Source organism: Acipenser ruthenus, chromosome 9, assembly GCF_902713425.1.
Source record: "Acipenser ruthenus chromosome 9, fAciRut3.2 maternal haplotype, whole genome shotgun sequence".
In the NCBI taxonomy this organism is placed as follows: domain Eukaryota; kingdom Metazoa; phylum Chordata; class Actinopteri; order Acipenseriformes; family Acipenseridae; genus Acipenser; species Acipenser ruthenus.
Genome location: NC_081197.1, coordinates 1,930,659 through 1,952,564, shown reverse-complemented (window position 1 = coordinate 1,952,564; position 21,906 = coordinate 1,930,659). Strand labels below are relative to the sequence as shown.

Genomic DNA, 21,906 nt, shown 5'->3' with positions numbered 1-21,906 from the left:
ATCCAAAGTAGGGGGTCCTGGGGTCCCCCAGTATATCTGGGGAAATTCTTCTTGCTTTCAAACAGCAGTATCGTAAGACGAGGTGAGGTGCTAATTCTCCAAGTATTAATAAAGAGGTTCAGCAGAAAAACTTGAATCAGGGAGCAGTTCAACTTTTCTCTTTAACATAGTACTGAAAAGTGCCTCATGACCATGTTCTTGCAAAGTTTTTGAACCTCTAATATGGTAGAAATATAAAAACAGGGTGTCTATTTCTTAAATGGTTGTCTGTATCTTCTCCTATTAAAATGCAGCCCGCCGTGCGTTAACAAGAGACCTGCTATAGAATGTAAAGCAAATTCAGTTTGCAAGATAGCTGGGAGCCAAGGCTTGGCAGCTCTGTGTTACAAAAACGAGAACAGATGGCTGAGTGAACCCCAGGAGAAAAGCCTCCGTCCCCGTGCTAAACGAAAACCCTGCACACCTGTCTGCCGCTCCTTCACACAGGGAGCAGGTGTAACCAGAGCAGACCCGTGCACTGAAGGGGAATCCTTTCTCGTGCCAAGCCCCCTTTTCTGATAATAACCACGGCCATTCATAACGTTAATGAGGTATTCAGCAATGTGCGGGGAAAGCTGTGAGCACCAAACGTGAAATAAAATCTACTGTGCTCTAGACCGAGCGCTGCTTCCCTGGGCCCCGGGGCCCCTGTATAAAATTACAGGTGCTGCTGTGATGACGCTTTGAGACTTAATTGGGTCTTCAGGGTTATAATGCTCGCAGGCATGCTGGATTCTCAAGTGACTGCTTCTTTCAGGCGCTCTTATTACTAGACGTTAATTCCAACGTTAATTCTGATCTTGAAAAATATATGAAGGCAGCGGCGGTGCCTCGCCTTGGTCTGCTCTGAAGAGTTTCTCTTCACACCAGAGGAGACACGGACTCAGTGAAGCAGAGTTCATGAGCTCCAGTCAAGCGGAGTTACAGGAGTGGAGGGGGGCCGTGGGTTACCTTGGACAGCCAGTAGTCTGGGATGCAGACACACTGCTTTGGGGTGGACCTGACACGGTCTGCTGTACAGGGCAGGACTTTTTTTTTTTTTTTCATGAAGTTTAGAACTTCTGGGATAAGAATCAAGCGTCTGGAACTATTGCAAAATACAAACATTAACAGCATTTTGCACATAAAAGTGTCTAATTTGCTAAACTGTGTCATTTCATTTTACAAAACTGTTTTGTTTTTTTATAGACACACCTCCAAAAATCAGATTTTAAAGCACAGTTGAAATCAAAGAAAAGTTGCTATGCTACAAAAACAGGGGGCTTGGCAAAGAAAAAAAAAACTGTCCTGTCGATTTATCTCAGACTGGGTCAGGTCCATGACCTTTTAATAGAAACTAGAAAGAAAAACAGAACTGTGTATGAAAGAGATCAGGGATACGGATGCTTTAATACAAGAGCGCTTGATAATAAGTGGTGCTGCTGCTTCTTCTTCGTCGTGATGCTGAATTCATGCAATGCAAATCCAATGAGTTCTAGTGGACACGTTGTTGTTGGAAAGTGTCACGGTTCTCTTTTAAAATAGCTGTCTCTTGTTACAACACATATTGTTCTATTACTAAACACTGCAAAAAGCAGCTCCCCTTGTATAACTTTTCCAGAAATCTGCGACACCATAACATACAGAGCTGGTTTGAGACATTTCATCCTGTTGAAGTGGGCCAGATGAATTAAACCTACTCCTTGTGCACCCCATACTGTACTGTAACATGGTTATAGCTAATGAAATCATTCCGGTAATCTCAGCTGGTGTGTACTTCCATGCACTATTTGGGACTCTCAGTCCATAGTCAACTAAAGAAAGCTCTGTTTTCATGTCTTACTTTCAGGTACACTTCCTGGGTCATTTAATTTGCCTAGGACAGCGATGTCCAATCATGGCCCTAGAGGGCTATTCCACTCCAGGCTTGACAGGTAAAATGACCAACTTCAGGGTCTGGATGGAGGTTTATGGTTCAATTAAACCAATTAGAACAGGACTGGAACAAAGACCAGGAGTGGAAGGGCCAGCTTTGACCAACCCTGGCCTAGGAAATAACCTCGTAAGTGAAACAGCAACAGAGTACCTTAAAATAAGATGTGCGGACTGAGAACTTTCTTTAGATTCCTGGGGTACGAATAGTAGCTCTTTAACATGTGTGTCTTTCGATACTCCACGTACAAGATCTACCTTTAAATACTTTCATTTAAAAGCTGTTTTATAGGAAAGCTCAATTCCAGTGGGATGATCCTGCTGTGCTGAAACTTGATCCTGACTCATGGAAATGTTTAGGTTACCAACCATCTTCAAACCACAAAATTATTCAGCACCGGAAGTTACTGTCAGTTTCTTTATTTCTTTTTTTTTTTTTTTTTTTTTTTTCTTTTTTACAACCTCTAGTGTGTGGGCATTAGTGCTTAAAAGTTGAAAATTGTAACATTTAGCAGCTGAGCCGTGTAAACTGATCTGCTGTCCTGACACAGCAACATCTGCAGGGTTAGAGCCCCATCTCTGATAACCAACTAAGAGGCATGCAGAGGAGGGGATGGGGACGAGGGGGTCCTGATAGGAAGCTGTGTGAAGGGTCTGAGCTGAGATGGAATCATGTAGCTGGGGATCCAATGACATGCTGAGATAAACCACTGCCATTTAATCTGACACGTGTACCAAGAGCAGAACCAAACGCGAGTGATGCATCTGTTTAAATGCATGTGCAATACGAAACGGTGTTTCTTAAACGTCTATGAGGGTTATGGATCCTTTTCTTTCAGCAGTGATTTATACTGGAGTTTGGTGTGAGCTCTGTAAGGTTGATATCAGTGTTTGTCTGGAAGCTAATTTATTATAACCCGGAGACTTTGCTGTAGGTATAATCAGAAAGAAAGCGTTGGGGTTTCTTGCATCATCAAGCTGCAGAAAGCTGTGATCTCAGAGAAACACAGTTTGACAGATAAAGTTCACCTCGTCAACAGTTTTAAAAGGATTGATTCATGATCAAACGCAGTGTGAAGTGGGGGGGGGGGGGGGGGGTCTGCTGTTGAGCTTCAGTTACCCTACGATTAGGCTCTGTGTGAAAAGCTGCTAGGTGTCTTGTGACCAGAACAGGGCAGGACTGGGTGCTGCTCTTTATTTCTCCCTGCTGATTCGGGTGTAACAAGCAACAGCTGAAGCCCTCGGACTGGCAGTGGAGCCATTCCGCTCTGGTGAGGTCATGCACGTCTACTCTGAAAGGGTACACGTGCTTCCCTCAGAGACAAGCAAGCACTCAGAACCTGGTGTAGAAAGGCTAACAGCACCAGGTGACATGCCCACGAATTCCCATGCAAAACACACATGTTTTTTTCACTCACTAGAGTCTGTGGTTTTGCCAGCTGCCAGTGCAGTTCAATAACTTGGGTGTGCTGCTTGCTGATGCGCTGCTGCACTAAAATATAAATACAGAATACAAAGGGCAAGTTCTCCAAAGACAGTGGCGGCCTGCCAGCCAGGTGTTAATGTATAGAACAGAGCTCAAACAGTAACTTAAGTGCTGCAGAGAATTGCGTTCAATTATAATTGTCTAACACCAGCAAAAAAAAAACATTTAGCTGCAGGTACAATAGAAGCAGTTCTATCATTGTTACTGAGTTGATTATTGTTAGTTTTATACAATTTAAATTGTTTTATTCAGTTTGGAAAGAAAAAAGCCTTTGCCCTGCATGTGATAATATTGTAGGATATGCAGGATACTGCCGGACTTTCACAAAACCTCAGTTGTCCCAGACTGTCATGAGAAGAAAATGTACATATTTAAAGAGTTAAGTACATTCTTCATACTATTACTGTACTACAGTGTGTTTCCAGTATACAGTGGATCAGCAATGCTGAAAAGGGCACTGCTTTTGGAATCAGGAAGTACTCAAAAGGAGCTGCCAACTATGATTCTACAGGCACAGATAATGCCGGGTGGATCTTGATACAGAAAACAATTATACAAATTCAATACGGGAGCAATGCAGAACTAATCACAATGCAGATTCACTACTAATCACCATGCAGATTAAATTCTAATCACAATGCAGATTCACTACTAATCACAATGCAGATTCACTACTTTTTAGGAAAGGTGAAAAAATAAAGACAATTGCCCTTTTTTCAAGGAAAAGACCGTTTTTTGTTACTAGCTGCCTTCTCTTTCCCTGTCTAACTGTTGTTATAGAATGTGATGAACCAGGTGACGGAGTACAGTATATATTGTGTATTTGTATTGGGTTCAGCAGTATATATTGTGTATTTGTATTGGGTTCAGCAGTATATATTGTGTGTTTGCATTGGGTTCAGCAGTATATATTGTGTGTTTGCAGTGGGTTCAGGGTGTGCTGCTCTAGACTCCTCTCGGATTGGTTGCTGATAGTCCCAGATCACAGGTCAGTGTGGGGTCACACAGTTTTGCAATGCACCATGTCACCAATGCTGCAGACACAGTAGCACATGCTGAAGTGATCCAGGGCAGATACATTTTCAACAAGGCATTCTTTGGACACAGGATTTAACAGAAGAGTGAAATCAGAGCTATGGGATATTCTGTCCCGAATGCAGACTGTAATGGATTTAGCATGATAATTTGTAATTTAGAGGTGCTTTGTACAGTGTGCCATAATCTGTGGAATATTTTAAACTAAAGCTGACTGGTCTGGAATAACAACAGGCTATCTGGTTACGCTGTAATGAACAGTCATAGTGCTTTTTCACAGGGCACCGTTGGGTTTTGTATAATTTCTAACACATGCCAAACAGATCTAGTGTACCGTGTGGTAGTTCTAACGTGTGCAATCACAGCCAGTTGAGAGCTCTTGCATCTTAACCGCAGATACATATTATGGACTGGAAAGTGTATGCATGCAGCCTCCAGGATCTGGCTAAGCCTAACAGCGCAGCTGAAAGATTGATAGTGAAGTTTCCATTAACTGTGTTTGATCCTGGAGGGAGATAAGGCTGAAGATAAATAGGGGTCGAGGGAGGGGGCAGAGCTGTGCAGTGTAATTCAACAGGTCCTGTGTATCAGCAATGTAGACATTCTCAAGGGCTGGCTAGCAATGTGACAAGGGAGAGTTTAGTGTACATTTGTTTTCTTTTTAAAACGGTTGAGATGAAAGCACAGATCAGCAGATGCCGAGTGCTAGAGAATTTGGTAGATAAAGGCCCACTTTACAAAGTAGTCATTTTTTTCTACCAGGCATTCTCTACCCTCTCTGTTTATATTTCTACATACTGTAGACAGCATGCTATAAGATGCACTGTCTCCCACCATGTATAGTCAGAGTGGAGGGGAGGAATTTGTTGCTCATTTTAACCCACATCTTGCTGTCCCTGAGTGTATGAAATCAACCCATCTTGAAATCTATGTAAAAAGATCTTATTGAGCAATCTCACAAGTGCAGTGTGTAATGAATTGGCCGCTAAGCCCATTGAATTGAATGGGAAGGTAAGGACTGGATGCAAACTGCAAACCGTATGGTTCAAAGACCAACGCCTTACCATTCAAAGAAGGAGCAAGCTCTGCAGTGGGGAGGTCAGTGCGGGTCTTATGCTGATGTCAGTGTTATTAACTCATCAGCCGCTAGGAGGAGATTCATTACAAATATTATTTATCTACTAACAATGCAGAGCAGTTTCTAGTACTGCAGAAACACATTCATACCCCAGTAAATGCGTTTCTGCAGTGGGGACGATGAGCGATGCATCTGTCTCTTAGGAGTCACCCTCTCATAACGGTGTTCCAGGCCAACCGCTTCATCAAGATGGCGCCCCCTTGTGCATTGACAGTGACACAGACACTTCTATGAATAGTACCCAAAGTGCTGAGGTCACAGAAACACATTATATATTTTTCAATCAGTAGTGTTTTCTCATTTTGCAGCCTGCCTGCCTGCATAGGCGTAGCTCAAAGCTGTGTAACAACACCTATAATTATAAACCAAATAAAACTGGATTGAGAGTAAACTAACTGCAACGGTTCTCATTAATCAGGACATCGCCGTCAGGCGCATGTTAGTGACGGCTGCTCACAACTGGTGTTTGCTTTAGCATGCAGGTAGCATCATGGGAAACCTGGAGGGGGGTTCAAGCCTATCGCAGCTATCGTGCAACTTTACTGATGTGACAGAGGATGAAAGCCTTGTGCAAATCTATACATCATTACAGATTTGTTCCACTGTCAAACGTGTCCCCTCGCGTCACTGATTACTTCCTGCCGTGAGAAGTGGTGCTACGCCCGTTTACTAGCAAAAGCTCTGTCTCGGGGGGCTTCTAGGTCACAGCGTCAGTCCGAGTCTTGGGATCTCTTGAGACATGTTGCCGTACACTCCAGAGGGGGTTACCCAGAGGTCCATTCTGGCATCGTGAGCTTTAGAGGTTTCAAAGATTGAATTGAAGCAAAATGTTAAATTTTAAATTGCGTATCAATGAATCGTGATCTACTGTGTCGCAATAGAGGTGTGTATTGTCAGTATCGTGATACAAGACCAAAAGCAAAACGGAGCTCACTGTAGATCACCATGTGGTTCTTGAATGAAGAATAAGTGTGTTTTATAGCTGGTATGGATACATACTCTCCCTGCCTCATTTCATTTGTGTCTTTTAACAAAACAGTACACTGTTGAATAGTCATGTGATCTTATTATGCATCATACAAGTAGCCAATCAGGACCCTCACAGTATCGTGATGCATGTCGTGTCGTGACCTGCATATTGTGATACTTGGCGTATCGTGATATCAGTGTATTGTTACACTCCTAGTATACAAGAGAACTGCTTGTCCAATTCTTATGAAACCTGCTAAGGGTATTCTTCACTTGGAGCATCGGAATCTGCATACAGTGAATGTAGATCACGCCAAACTTCCTTTGTATGTTACTGACAGCACTAACTCTGTGTTTGCAGCTGTGCTGGGGTATGCACAGCTATGGCCAAAAGTTTTGCATCACCTAGAATTTTAAGATTGAGACATAATTAAAAAAAAAAAAAAACTACTAAATGATATCGCAAAAGTCTACTGGAAACCATAATAGCAGATTTGGAAATGTTACATTTCAAATATATGGAAAACTACAAAGCAGTGGTGCGTCATTCAGTATGTTAACGTAACATTATTCAGCAGGTTTCATTGGACTTTATGAAGCATGTTGTTAGCTTGTTGTCAAGCGGTTGTTTTAGTTTTGTGCAAAATTGACATAGCTAAAAGATTTTTAAAAAAGAACAAAGAGCTTCAGGCCCCCTTTTCCGCACAGGAAGGCAGTGATTAAGTAAGACGCAGTAGAAATGTAAGACCTGCTCTTTTGCTTCCCCGGGGCGATCTGTACAGTCGAGCTGTGACATTGTTAGAGGCACAGAAAGCAGTCTGAGAAGTGAGGATTCAAGTGTGGAAATGTGATCATTTACAGGGAGACCTGCTTTTCCAAAACAAATTCCTGTGAAGAAAAAGAATGAATTGGATCTGTGAATACATTGTGGTGTATAAATAATGTGATCGGATCCCTTGGTATTGGACAGGTTTTAGCTATCAAATCTTATCCTGTTCCCAATCCGCATGTTGTGCTGCATCATTGAATTCTCTTTGGATGTGTCTGCTTGGGTCGTCACTGTTGTTCTTTATCAAACACACGGTTCAGAAGTGAGGTGCTTTTAGAAATGAGCCCTTTCATTCCTGCCCCCTCTGCAACTGCAGCAAGTGTGAGCTGGAAACCCTCTATACAGAACCGAAGTTTCAGACTTTACAGCTGCTCACCCCTCATGTAGTTTCAGCTTTTAGAAGAGACCCAGGGGGCTTTTTTTACAGTCTAAACAGGGGCTGGTCTTAATCCCACCCAGAGTGTTGCGGGGGAGGGGGCATTAGAAAACGTCACATTCTGCGAGAAATTGGGACCCTGCAAAGGGGGTTGCTAATGGGTACTAATTTGTAAAAAAAAATACAACCGTAGAAAATTCCTAGAAAGAACAACTATTTTTGTGTTGCAGTTTACTTTTATTAATAACTTGTCATAGATGTTTATCTCAATCTGGGATCTGAACTGGGGGGGGGGGGGGGGATGACATGGCCCCCAGGCCCCCCTCCCCCTTGACACTGGCCCTGGTACCACTTCTCCTAGAATGTTTTTTCGCTGACCTCATTTCTGTGCGTTTTTATCGTAAGTCTTAATGTTAGTAAGTGGGGTAATATACAGTATATTTCGCCTAGTCGAAACTCCGATATTAAAGAATAACCATTTAAACATCAGAGAAAAGGGGCTTTCTGAGATCTTGGGGTGTCTCAAAATGAAACTAAATAAATAAACGAGCAGGGAAGGCCTGTTCTGTTTGTGGAAGATAAAGAGATTGTTAACTTGACCGCAGGTGTTAGCGTCCCTTCTAAATCTCTGTATTGACAGATTCCCATTTTAACAGATTCCACGGCTCAGTGAGACGCTGTCTCAGTCTGATGGGTTTCACACCAAAACTAAGAAATAAACCAGCACGGACTCCACTGTAGCCCCGCGGGGAGGAGCGAGGCAAACAGACTGCAGGCCATTTAGCAACAGGACTCTGTATGTGACAAGTGCTGCTCAATGTAATGAGACTGAGAGTTCAGTGTGACAGGGGAGGCCCTGCTGGTGTGCGATTCTTATACCACGTTTCCATGAAGGCTCTCAATTCGGGCGGGAGCCCCAATTCTCTGGTCTGACTTCACTCCTCGTGCTGGCCTCAATTCTAAAGTCTGAATCCGGGCTGGGAGGAAATTACATCACTAAATGTCAATAAAAAGGTGTAGGGGTGGGAACATAATTATACATCCGGGTTTGTGAACACCACAAACAAGTTAGGTGAGAGAGCCGTTTTTACTGAATAGAAAGAAAACATGAATACAAGTAGAGAAGGCTTTTCTTTGTCAGAATCAGATGCAATAATATATATATATGTAGTGATACAGAGCAATGTATGTGGATGTACTGCATGAAACAAATGCACAAAAATATCTAGATGGATTGATCTTTTAAATCACGGACAATTTGACTATAATACCGCCTGCAATGAATGCACGTCTTGACCTTTAACTTGTAAGTGTTTCTGGGGAAAATCGGTAGCCCAACTCAAGTGATAACTCAGGTAACATGAAAACCATGGAAACGCCTCCTTCTTCAACTCGAGTTGCCCATCAGCTCCAGTTCTGGGGGAATTCATGCCAATTCGTGGAAACGAGGTATTATTGTCACAACGAACATGGGTTTTTTTCTGTTAGAATCCTATTCTTTCAAAATATCCTTTCATTCTGAATTAAATGGAAAACGAAAAAATTATTTGTACCATATTACAGTAAAAAAAAAAGTCCCACAAGTGCAGTTCTACTGCAAATATTATTCACTGTCAACGCAGAATGACTGGGGAGACAAGTTCTCTTAAGCACTCTCAAGCTGTTTTCTTCTCATTTTGTAACATTAAGATTAATTATTCTCCTTTAAGAAAAATAGGGTTAATTAAAGAATGGAAGAAATGCTTTGAAAATATGGCGAACTGTGTGTACTTCATTTCAAATTTCACATGTATGTACAAGGGGGAGTCCTGTGTGCTCAGGAAGTTTGGAGAGTGAGGGAAAGCTGAAGAGGGCAGTGAACACACACGCCTCGATTCCATTATCACACAATAAGAGAGTCTGGTAAGACATTCTGGGGCAGGTGTAAGGGTAACGTATTGCAAACACTGCTCTGGAGAAAAGCATTGATTCTGGCAGCATGTTTAATAGGTAACCTGCGGCGCTTGAGTGCGGTAAGCGCTTCGGCAGATTTTCCTTTCTAATACACTTCTGCTGCCAGCATCAGGACTTGGGTTTTAAGGCTGGGATGTGTTTTCCCTTTTGTTTGGAGCGGTATCTCTGTTTTGTGTGTTCAGAACAGAAGGATGAAGACATTCTAGCATGTCTTTATTTGTGTTTTGGGGCAGACCACCTGAGACGCAGCGATTTGTTTCCCTCTTTGATTTACTGTCGATTCCCCCTCCTGAGACTCCTGGCACTGGGATCCCTGTGTATTTTGTGTGCTAAATATATCCCTGCTCTTCAGGGTTTTTCCTATGTTGTTTCAGGTTGGTGCTGCCAAAAATAAAATCTACTGCCTTTTCTCACCATAAAAATACTTTTCAAAAACCTAACCTGACTTAATATAGATATATTTCTTAAATCAAATAAGTGGCTTAATTCTTTGAAGAAGTCGTCTTTTCCTTTACAGTAATAATCATCATCATCATCATCATCATCATTAATAATAATAATAATAATAATAATAATAATAATAATAATAATAATAATAATAATAATAATAATAATAGTCTGTTTTGTTTCAAAAACTACTCTGTTCAGCACTCTGAAAGCTGAATTCTAGATGTATTTTCTTTTCTCTGAATGTTTAAATAAAAAATTAAAAATCACCTGTCCATAAGGATCACTCACTCTTTCCTGGCCCCAAAGGTTGTACAGGTCTTTCATTAAGGTTTACTGCCTCCTAATCCCACAGCTGTGTGAAGGCAACAGGGACACTGCGTCCTGGAGCCAAGCAGCAGATTAGCGACATTATATATATATATATATATATATATATATATATAGCGCCTTTCATAGTGGACCACCATCACAAAGCGCTTTACAGAGGTAGACTGTGAACTGTGCATTATATGCAGAGTCACTTACAATAGAACATTGATTTAACATCTCATCTGCAGGATGGAGCACAAGGAGGTTAAGTGACTTGCTCAGGGTCACACAGTGAGTCAGTCAGTGGCAGAGGTGGGATTTGAACCGGTGACCTTCTGGTTACAAGCCCTGGACTTTATCCACTGGAATTGCGTGGCGATTACGGTCATCAAACTACAGTACCAGCCTGTGAAATGGGCGCAAGGGCAGATTTAATATATGGGTTAAGATGGCAGAATTACAAGTGAACAGTAATAATAGAGACTAATGGTGACACCTCCCCCCGCCCCCCCCCCCCCCCCCCCCCCCGCACCCCACACTCCCCTCCTGTAGAAAAAAGTGCAAATCTGCCCTATTGCTGGCAGAGGGCATTTTCTCAACAAGACGTGTCACTCTGGGTTTTGTGAGCTTGCTCCCCTGCTGGTGGTCAGTGATCCAGTGCAGCTGTACGGATTATTCAGTGAGGAATGAGAGCTGACTTGGATGTGTTTACAATGGCCTCCTAATTGAGCAGCGGCATGTCAGCCGAGAAGCAGACAAAGGCTTCCTCCTGGCTTCCTCCAGGGGGGGTCAAGGGCTTGCGCATTTCCCAATTCCGTGCAGTAATGACTCCTGAAGTCCCTCCCAATAGCCAGCGCAGTTTGGGTCGCTGTTCGGCTACGGATCAGAGCGGAGTCAAAGTGAATGTGACAGGCAGCCCCTGCTTAGCCCCCTTGCCATGCTGTGCTGCTGTTAATTGCCAATTTATACCAGCGAGGAGGCAGAAGAATGGTGCTCCCCCGCTCAGAAAGATGTGTCAGTGTGTCTCGTTTTATGTGTAGTGAACCAGAATATCACGCTGCTCTGAACTGTGAGCAAGCAGCAAATGGCGATATGGTTTTAGCTGCAGTTACCATTCCAATGACCTTTGTACGGTAGCTGGGGATGTCACATTTTGGGAAAATGCAAATGCAAGCAGAGGCGTTCCGTACCTGTGCTGCTGTCTTGTCAGAGAGTGTGTCAGAGAGAGAGAGGAGACCTGAGACTGGACATCCTGTTTCAAGAAGGGAAACTAAGATTCACTAAGGCTATGGTAGCGACATTCCAGAGCCACAGTCCTGCCTGCAATGAGACAAAGGTGCTTGATGACCCTTATGATGGACAGTGCTTTCTGTAATTACCAACCGTGTTGAAATGAGCAGTGGCTACACAGTGCCACCCTAAAGGGGGAGAGATGTTTGGAAGGTCTTGTTAACTTTCCGGAGTGTATTTATTTATTTTACCTTGAATCCTTTCTGAAGCGGCACTGTGCGTAGAGGAAGTGATGATTAAGATCTGACCTCCACGAGAAACAAAGTGAGTCAGAGAGCAGCCTGTCACATCCATAACTCTCAGCTGAAATACAGGGGGTGGGGGGGGGGTGGGGGAACTAGATCCAGATCCAGATCCAGATCTAGATCCAGATCCAGCACTGCTGTAACATTGACACAGTGGCCATGCAGAACTTCCTCTTGGTCTTTAAGGACTTGCCCACCTCTCATGCACTGACTGTCGTATCGTGGCTTTTACATCAGCACTTGAAGGCTGTATTAGCAGCATGGATGACCTGAAGGTCATTAAGCATTGATTGGCAATTGCGTGTTTGCTCATTTGGGTCTCTGCAGCCGGCTAGACCTTCCGGTTTCTATTTAGATAGAAGGACAGAGGAATGCGCCTAAGCAAATACGTGAAGGGCTTCCTTTGCTAAACCTAAACGGCACAGAGCTGTTCGCATTCCAAAGAGCCTGCATTGGTAGGAATAGAAATTCAGTCAGGAAGCTCATGTGATAGATTCTTTTTTAAAGCTTAGACTAGTCAACACTACTACATTAAACATATTTTCATGCTACATTCTTTGACCTTTGGCCTCGCCTCTTGAGATACCCCTGCCCATAAATTAGCTTGCAGATGTGGAGAGGCTGACCATAGGGAAGCCATGGGCAGGGGGGCAGGATGTCTGCCGTCCCCCGTTAGACGAAGCCAAAAAGCAGGTGGAGGCTGGGCAGGAGGAGGTGAACTCTGGCGCACCTATGCTTAAAACCTTTTCCTTGCCAATCATTGGACGTGTTGTTTATCGAAGGACAAATAAGATACCAACTAATCGACTGAGTATTGGAAACTGCTAAAATATGCTTGATGTTTCCGTGATTTGATCTACAGTTAAAGCGAGTTCCCTGCCTGAACCATCACTTTGCTTTATAACTGGGGTCAGTACTGGATCCGACAGTTGATACAGTAAGTGAGCTCAGTGACCCAGTGATTGGGCTCCTCCTATACCCTCTAATGCCCATTATCACACGACACAATGCAGTACAGTACAATTTGGTTTTACTGTATATAGCCCCTTTAATGGCAAGCTCGTCACAAAGAAAAATCAGACATGTGCCACATTAAAGGTGCCTTGCTTTTAAATCACCCAAAATGGCTCAGCCCAATGGAGGAGATTGCCACAATCTGGGAGCATAGTTACAAAAAGCTCAACCATTGAGTACCTGAACAGTGTGAATCATCATGTGCTGTAAACGCCACCGCGAATGACAATCACACGGTTTCACGCATTATAGTATATAGGTATTGTGAACAGTGTGGAATTGCATTTCAGAGCAAAGACTGACAGCTGGATGCTGTATTGTTTAATTTTGTAGCCTGTTCAGCAGGCACGTATTCTCAAGTGTAGATACCAGCTTTGAGGCATCCTAGGGCAAATCGCTCACTGCACCGGTGTTGATGAGATTATTTTGTATTATAAGTTGCTTAATTAGCTGTTTCTTCTATTTAAAAAAGACATGCTTAGTGCTTCAGCCTGAAGCAATGCCTCAGCAGCCTCCCGGCAGTGCTAGCAGTCAATAATAAATGCTCTGGGCGCTAAGGGGTGTTTTTCAGGATCGTTGTTAGGGGAAGAATTTGCTGTGTTGCATTGATTCCCTAATCCATCAACAGTTGGTGTTTTTTAGAAGCGCTGTTAGTTTTTACAGCATCAGTTCAGAGGAAGTGACCAGTTATTACCGGGGTCAAGCACCCGCAAAAAATACACTTTTGCATGCTAAGCTGGTCTAGTCCAGTAATAGCAAAGGCTGCAGCAGCCATGCGAAGCCAGTAGGTCCTGAAACCTATAATGACTTGAGTTCCAGCCCTGTATTGTCACTACAGTAATACAACACACTTATCATAACATGCGTCTGAGAAACAGCACAAGCTCTAAGCGATAGGACAGCTGGTTTGCAATGCCTGGGATAGCCACAGAGATGACCTCATCATAACAAGACAGGACCCCCTCTACTGCCAGTCTGTGCGCCGCTCTGTCTGACTGCTGCCATACCAAGGACTTTGCTTGCTGACTAAGCTTTTAGAAGCCTGCTGTTTTTACATGCAGTGTTCCGTTCTTTTAGTTTCTGTTTATTGAGATGTTTGTTTTTAAGCACTTCAGCAGCTCATATCACATACACAGCTTGAGAGTCGCTCTTCACTTTGAGCCCTGACCTGGCTGCTGTATTGTGTTGGTGCAACTGTTTGGTCTCCAGATGCTTTGGTTCACCCTTATACAAGTTTGACGTTGTACAGTAAAAGTGTAGCAATGTGTTATACAGCTTAGTGAAAGCGGGGTAAAGCATTGGGGTGTTGTAATAAATTTGCACACTGCTTTATATATTTAATTGCTGAAGAGGTGGTCTCTCTGGTTATTCAGGTGAATTCCAAAGCCAGATTATTGTCCAGGCCTCCAGAGGTAGCACGCGAGGGCACAGGAGTGCCATTCGTAACTTCAGCCCAGCCCCATACTCCTGGAGAGCCTTGGCATTGTGTGGGGCACTACCTCTCATGGTCCGACCAAATAAGAGAATGTGTGGCTTCTATCCAGAGTGACAGCAATACAATCCCTGATTGCAATCTTTGGTATTTTTTTGTGCAAGAATACAGAACAGAAGTGACAGACGTTGGGTTTTATTTAATTTCTGTTTCACAGAAACGAGGGACAGAAAGGGTGCTCAGTGTTGTAAAAGCAGACAAACAAAACCTGGGCTGCGATTCATCAGGAGGAATACTGGCGTGGCTCTCATCGCTAATTAAAACTCTGTTTATTTTAAAACTAGGATTTCTTTTTTAAGAGAAAGAAAACAAATGATCTAACTGGGTCTTTGACTGGGGGGTCCAGGGTTTGATCTCCAGTGAGGTTATCTACTGATTTCTTAGCGGTGGGCTAACATATCTGGGTAGTCTTCCATTACAATACTTTAAACTCGTTAGTACATTTCTGAAAAACAAAAGGTCCAATTATGCAGCTACTGCCCCACTTCACTGCAGTGTGAAAGGTCAAAGGTTCAAGGTTAAAAAGCGGGTATGCCCTCTACAATTCCTGTACAGAACTAAAATGTTACAATTTCCAATTACTTGAGATCTGGGCCTCATAATGAATTAAACAGAGCTCCACTGGAATGCGAATGGATTCAGATTTACAGAGACCTTCATCTTAATCAGGGCCGGTTAGGCAGGCATTTCCATTACAAAAGAGAAAGATGTCTTTGCTGTGCTCTTGGCATTTAAAAAGTAGAATTTTTCAGTCCCATGGAGGATCATTGTCATGCCTTGTCTGATAAAGAAATGAAGACGTTGTTCATGCTGGCGTCCTGGGAGCAGGGGATCCTCCTTGCTGTGTATCTGAATTATTCGAATGGGATGGTAACCACTATAAGAGTTAACCATGGTAAAAGCAAAACAATACAGAAGTGTAGTACAGCACAGTTGAAGCATGGTAAAGCATAGGTAAGGACTGTACAGCACAGAGAGGTATGGTAAAGCATAGGGAAGCACTGTACAGCACAGTGAAAGCATGGTAAAGCATAGGGAAGCACTGTACAGCACAAGGAGGTATGGTAAAGCATAGGGAAGCACTGTACAGCACAGAGGTATGGTAAAGCATAGGGAAGCACTGTACAGCACAGTGAAAGCATGGTAAAGCATAGGGAAGCACTGTACAGCACAGTGAGGTATGGTAAAGCATAGGGAAGCACTATACAGCACAATGAGGTATGGTAAAGCATAGGGAAGCACTGTACAGCACAGTGAGTTATGGTAAAGCATAGGGAAGCACTATACAGCACAATGAGGTATGGTAAAGCATAGGGAAGCACTGTACTGTACCACAGAGAGGTATGGCTCATTTGAAAGTGGAAAAGTTAAATAAAATAATCTTGACTAATAGAAATGTAGTAAAGCTTGGTAAAGCCCAGGGAATTAATGCAAACTATGGTGAATCCATTCGCTTGCTATGGCAAAGCATAGTAAATGGTAAATCATGTTATCAGGGTATACAGTAGCTATGTGTGGCTTGTTCGTCGCATAGAATCAAACAAAATACTGCATTCATGTCAAATAATCCACTTTTAGTTTGCATGCATTTCTAGTGTTCTTTATGCAGCAGTCCGCATAACCTCCAAGAATCCCGAATCCTGCCTATCCAGAAGAGCCACTGCGTGAGTGATTAAAACTGTAATAGGATTTCATGTATCTGGGCGCAGCAACAGCCTGCGAGCGGCTGGAGTAATTTGTCCGAGATCGTGTGTTTTATTTGATATGTTAATCGCGGCAGATCATCTTTGAGAGAGGAGTGGCTGAGGTCAAATATGCACTGGAGGAGTCACAGAGGTTTGTGACTGAACGGCAAACGCATTGCAGGATGACAGTGTGTGTCAGCGTGCGTGCGTGCGTGCGTGTGTGTGTGTGTGTGTGTGTGTGTGTGTGGTGGTGGGGGGGGGGGGGTCTGTTGCACAGCAGGCCGCGGCTCCGCCAATCAGCACTCCTCAGCTGGAGCAGGGTCTGTGTCTTCTTTCAGCAGTCAGATGAACTTTCTCTGACATTCATTGATCGATTCATGGCACTATTTGAAGCCTGACACTGCTTGCTCCTCAGCCACACGTGCTTTCATTGAGCGTGGCTGAGTGTCCTGCTTGTATTAGTTATGTGATGAGAAGTGGCAGAATTTAATGAAAAAATCAACTCTTTTCGCTTTTTAATAATATCATTAATAGTTTTCTCTGTGCATGTACAGTATTATAGTCCTAAAAGTGCTTATTCAAAAATGTGTGCTGGTATCCTAGCTACTTTAAGTTCTCATGAACAATCTTTCTAAACTATGTTAGTGTGTTAAATCTGTTTGCATCAGGATCAGCAATCTAATAAAAACAATTGCTGAATAGGTATTGTTCCTGGTATTCAGCTACAGTTGCTAATTCACAAACTAACGTTTATGTATGAAGCCCCCTGTGAATGTCTTGATTTACTTACTGGTTACTGTTCCCAATGGCCCTGCAGTGCACTGCGTTCAAGCCAGTGATTAGACATGACCCCCTGCAAGCCGGTAGGTTACAAGCAGATATACATCATGCTGTCAGTTCATGCACTGTTAAATGGTTTTGTGATCAGCGTTGCTGTCACTGAGTGTTTATGCACACTCCCTGCTCCTGATGATTTACAGCAGCGTGCATCTGTTTTCTGACTCGCTCTTTCTCTCCTAAAACCTCTCTACAGTAGGTTGCATTTTTGTGGTGGAATTGAATTGTTTCAGAGAGGGAGTGGGGTCTGTTTGAATGGTCTAAACAGAGGTGGATCTTGACACTATTGGTCTCAAACTCATCAGCTTCTTTCACTGACCTCTCTCCCCTTATATAATAACAAACAAAACACGCCTGGAAACATACTCAACAGAACTCTTTCATACAGTAGCTGAGCTTTCAGGTCAGCTTTCATTTCATATTCAAAAAACAAAAGTGGGATTGGTCAAAAGGTAAAATGGTCTGCAAAAAATACTGTCGATTTTTGGGTGACCAACAATATAAAGCGATGTGCGTTGTCTTTACAGGCTTAAGAAATGCTGTTAATAGGTATGGAATTCTCTGTTTCAGTAGCAGAACGTTTTTTTTTTTCTTTCTGTGCCATAGAACTTGTTGGATGATTGCAGCATCAGCACCACAGTAAAAATGTCTATTATAAATACCATATGGGAGATACTGAAATTGAAGAAGGAATCTATTAACAAAATCTAGGAGTTTATGTTGACTCAGAAATGTCTTCATCTAGACAAGCTATATAGGAAGCTATAAAAATTGACAGTATTGACAGTGTCGAACCAAGGGACTTTTTCGACCTGAAAAAAGAAACAAGGATCAGGGGTCACAAATGGAGATTAGATAAAGGGGCATTCAGAACAGAAAATAGGAGGCACTTTGTTTTACAGAGAATTGTGGGATTCTGGAACTCCCCAGTAATGTTTTATAGAACGTAGCACGTAATAAAGAAACCAGAAATAAACAACTTAAACATGTAAATGATGGGTTTGTAAACAGTCTCAGGTTGATTTATTTTAGAATAGTAATTGGTGTTTTTACTACAGCTACCGACACCAACAATAAGACACGACCCCCCCCCCCCGATCCACAAGCGAGGAGAACGTGAAGCATACATGAGAGCTACTGTAAATCAGGCTCAGTACATCAGGTCTAGAAACAAAAATGCTCTCCCTCTTCCTTAATGATAAGATCCGCTACCTTTCTGATCCCAAATTAACCCTGTCTAGCCCTCTATGTCTAAGAACAGTATATTGTTATGTTTCAGTTTGAAGATGTTCATTATCTCAATATGAAAACCATGACTGTTTGTACAGAAGACATGATAAGGTAATGCCTTTGGTGTAAGGGAGTGAGCTTTGGTGTTAAACACCCCAGTGCTGCACTATCTCTGCCTCTGCGAGGCTTCAGCAATGTTTAGAGCTAATGTAAGCTGTGAGCCATCGTATACTGTATTTACTCGCTGGGCTACGGAATGGAGCCCTGAGCCAGGACCACACAAGGGGGCAGATTTGCCAGAATAGCCCAGTCAGTTAATTGCTTGTCAAGAAATCACTACTTAATGGGTTCTCAGCAGCTTCTATTTCTCGCATTGTTGTGTTTGGGATTATTCGATTACTACAGGCTTTTTAATTATCATCCGAACCCCTTCCTGCACCGGGAATACTCAGAGGGGTGGGATTAGAGGTGCATCAGGGATCGACGATGATCCGAAAAGAGAAGCCGCACCGGCAAAAAGCTTTATCTTGCTCTGTGTAGTTAACGCTTTATCATGCCAAGACACCTCACTGTGCTTTACAGAAAATAATACAAAGATTCAGTTAGACAGCCTGTATATCCTTGTTACCTAATGAAAGCCAGGGAGAAAGAGTGAGTCCACAGAGATGGAGCGGAATGGCTGAAAGAACAAGCTCCCAGTGTGGCTCGTGTCACAATACCATATGTATCACAATAACAGGCAATTCAGTATTAGAGTGAGGGTCTCAACCTCACAGGGTCTGACTTCAGACAGTGCTTCCACACAGTAAGGGGTGATTTAGCTGAGCAAGTGGACAGCCGGAGTGGAAACTTCGAGTAAAGGAAGTTTTCAGCTCCATAGGATAGCTGCAATTACGACCCTTCGAGGACCATCCCACCCCCCTACTCGGCATAGCTTACCATTGACGAACACAGCTTGCAACCTCACCCTTCACCTAGAAAAAGCTTGTTCCTGTGAGTGACGTTTTGGCAGGCATGCTTAATGAGTAACAAAACGAATGCTGTATTTCTCACCCTTTTTTTTAAATGAAAGTTCAGTAATGGTGGTAAGAACAACAACGACAGAACAAGTCTGAACGTCTAACCTCCAGTTTGTTTATCACATTATGTTACCAGAAAGTGAAAGTCTCTATTAGGAAAGAGATCCTGTGGTCAATGACTTGTTGTGACTAGGGCTGTTTTCATAAGCATTCAATAGAAGCTCAGCTGCTTGACCTACAGTAGTGTGCATGTTTATTAGAACACCTCAAGATGTGTCATTGATATCCTTTATATGCCTGCCTGCATGAAAACCTCTGGGGGTGAGCATTTCAATCTCCTGACAGTAATCAGTGATATAGAAACAATAGGCCCTCAGTGTGAAAATGTTGGACCACTTTGTGCTTTAATTATTCAACTTCTAAAAAGTCTCATGCATTTTACCACGCGTGGCTGTGTGTTCCTTACTATTTTAAATGAATTGCACGTGTGGCTGATTAAAGTCATCAATTCACTTAGGCAATCACTAATTTGCCAATGTTGACACTTTTCCCAGATTTTCAGTTCCAGCGGTTTGATTTCATGTGCACAACAAATCAAAACTACAGAAGCAATGTGGGTGTTCTAATGCATTTACTGTATTTGGATCGCAAAGCCCAGAGTTACGAATCTGTTGCAAAAAACATTCTGCTACATCTGTCTTGTTAGCCGTCATTCTGAATTCATGCCTAAAAGACATGAGGTATGAATGTAACTGTAGTCAAACATTTCCTCAAGGAAGAGACACAATTCTCATATTTAAAAAAAACAATTCAGCTCCTGTACACATGCTATCACAGTTCCGGCACTGAATGATATTAGTGTGTTGTCATGACAGTAGCTTACAGGGACCTGGGGTATGTAAGCAGAGCCTTGTGTCTCCTGGAATAAAGAATACAAAAACAGGCTGGGGAAGAGTCACGTGGGAGGAAGGCTCATATTCAGTAACAGCTGAACCCAGCTGTCTTTAGCGTTACACAATATGAATGGGCTGCTTTGATATCAAGGGACAGTAGCATTAATAAAACCTCTGCCCAGTCCTGTAATCCAATAGTAACCCTAAGGTGGAATACCACACAGCCAGCCAAAGACATAACAACTGGAATGAACAACAGTCTCTGCTTTTAATACCACGAACTGACGAACTTCCTCTGCTGAGACATGTTGAAAAGTTCAACACTCCTAAAAAAAATGAAATAAAAGAATTATATATATATATATATATATATATATATATATATATATATATATATATATATATATAATATATATATATATATATATATATATATATATATATATATATATATATATATATATATATATATATAATGTTGATAAGTAAAGCAGTCCGGTTTTAAATAAGCATGTATTGCAAAAAAAAAAAGTAAAAAAAATCCTGGCCTGTTGGTTTCTATATATTTGTGGGGTTTAATTGGTATGTCATTGTTTAGTTGTGTTGTAAAGACACCGTTTTGTCGAAACGCAGCACAGTTTAAATGACAGACACGCTGTAGCTCTCTGTCTTTAGCCCCAGCGGCAGTCAAACAGTTGCTGGCAGGCAGCTCTGATTGGGAACACTTTTCCAATTAATGGTAATTGCCAAGAAGAAAACTAAGCATGGCTTTTCTTTCCCTGTGATGTACTTGACGTCCCTGTGGAACTCTGTGTATGTCATCACATGCAGCTGGGGCTTCAAACATGCACTCTGTATGCAGGCCAAATGCAGTTTTTTTTGTAATGGTCTCAATCCTAAAATTGTAGGTGATGCTAAACTTTTGGCCATAGGTGTATGTATTAATACATTTTTAAATTCAGTACAAATCCACTATACTGCATGACTTTAGTGCAGTACAGAACACTGGCCCGTAGGACCAATTCCATAGCTTTAAAGCACATACTTAGCAATCCTCAACAGGAACTCCTCTCCTGAATGTCATGCTGCAGGCTAGTGGACTGTAAACATGTATTGAGTTTCAAATGAAGAAGAGAATAAGGAAGCACTTGTTTTAATTGAGACGGAAGATGACAGGGAGGATTCTCACTTGAGGGTTTTTTCGCAAAGAAAATGCAGTATCTTTGTTATAATAAATGGTGTCAACTAGGAAAGCTCAATTATGATAACCTTATACTAGCACTGTGCTGTATGAAGGGGAGATTGATTTAGCAGTCTGCCGGTAGTGAAATAACCTCCATCGGAAGTAACTGCCTAGTATAAAATGGTAATTCAGATTGCATGGCACAACCAGTGAGCTTTTGTGTACTGTCCAGCAGGTGGCGTTGGTTTGCACACTTAGGGTTAGTTCTGAGTGTATTCCTCTGCAATATCGTTGGGGGGTTTGGCTTGGTGATTAGATTGGATATTCAGGAGCATCAAAATAGTGTGATTGAACAGTCAGTATACTAAAAAAAAAAAAAAAACTAAGAAATTCAATGCCTCAACTGAAGACATTGAGAAAGACTTCCAGTCGAAACGTTTGTCATTGAAATAATCAAGTTTCTTTTAGTGTTTCTTTATCAGAATTGTCTCCTTGCAAGTAAAACATGACAAAATGACACAGC

The 21,906-nt window shown here is 42.3% G+C and overlaps 1 protein-coding gene across 7 annotated transcripts in view; it reads left to right on the top strand.

Moving 5' to 3' along the window:
• LOC117407247 (phospholipid-transporting ATPase IB-like) overlaps positions 1-21,906 on the top strand; it is a 174,325-nt gene that overhangs the window by 91,413 nt on the left and 61,006 nt on the right. The gene's annotated exons all lie outside the window — the stretch shown is intronic.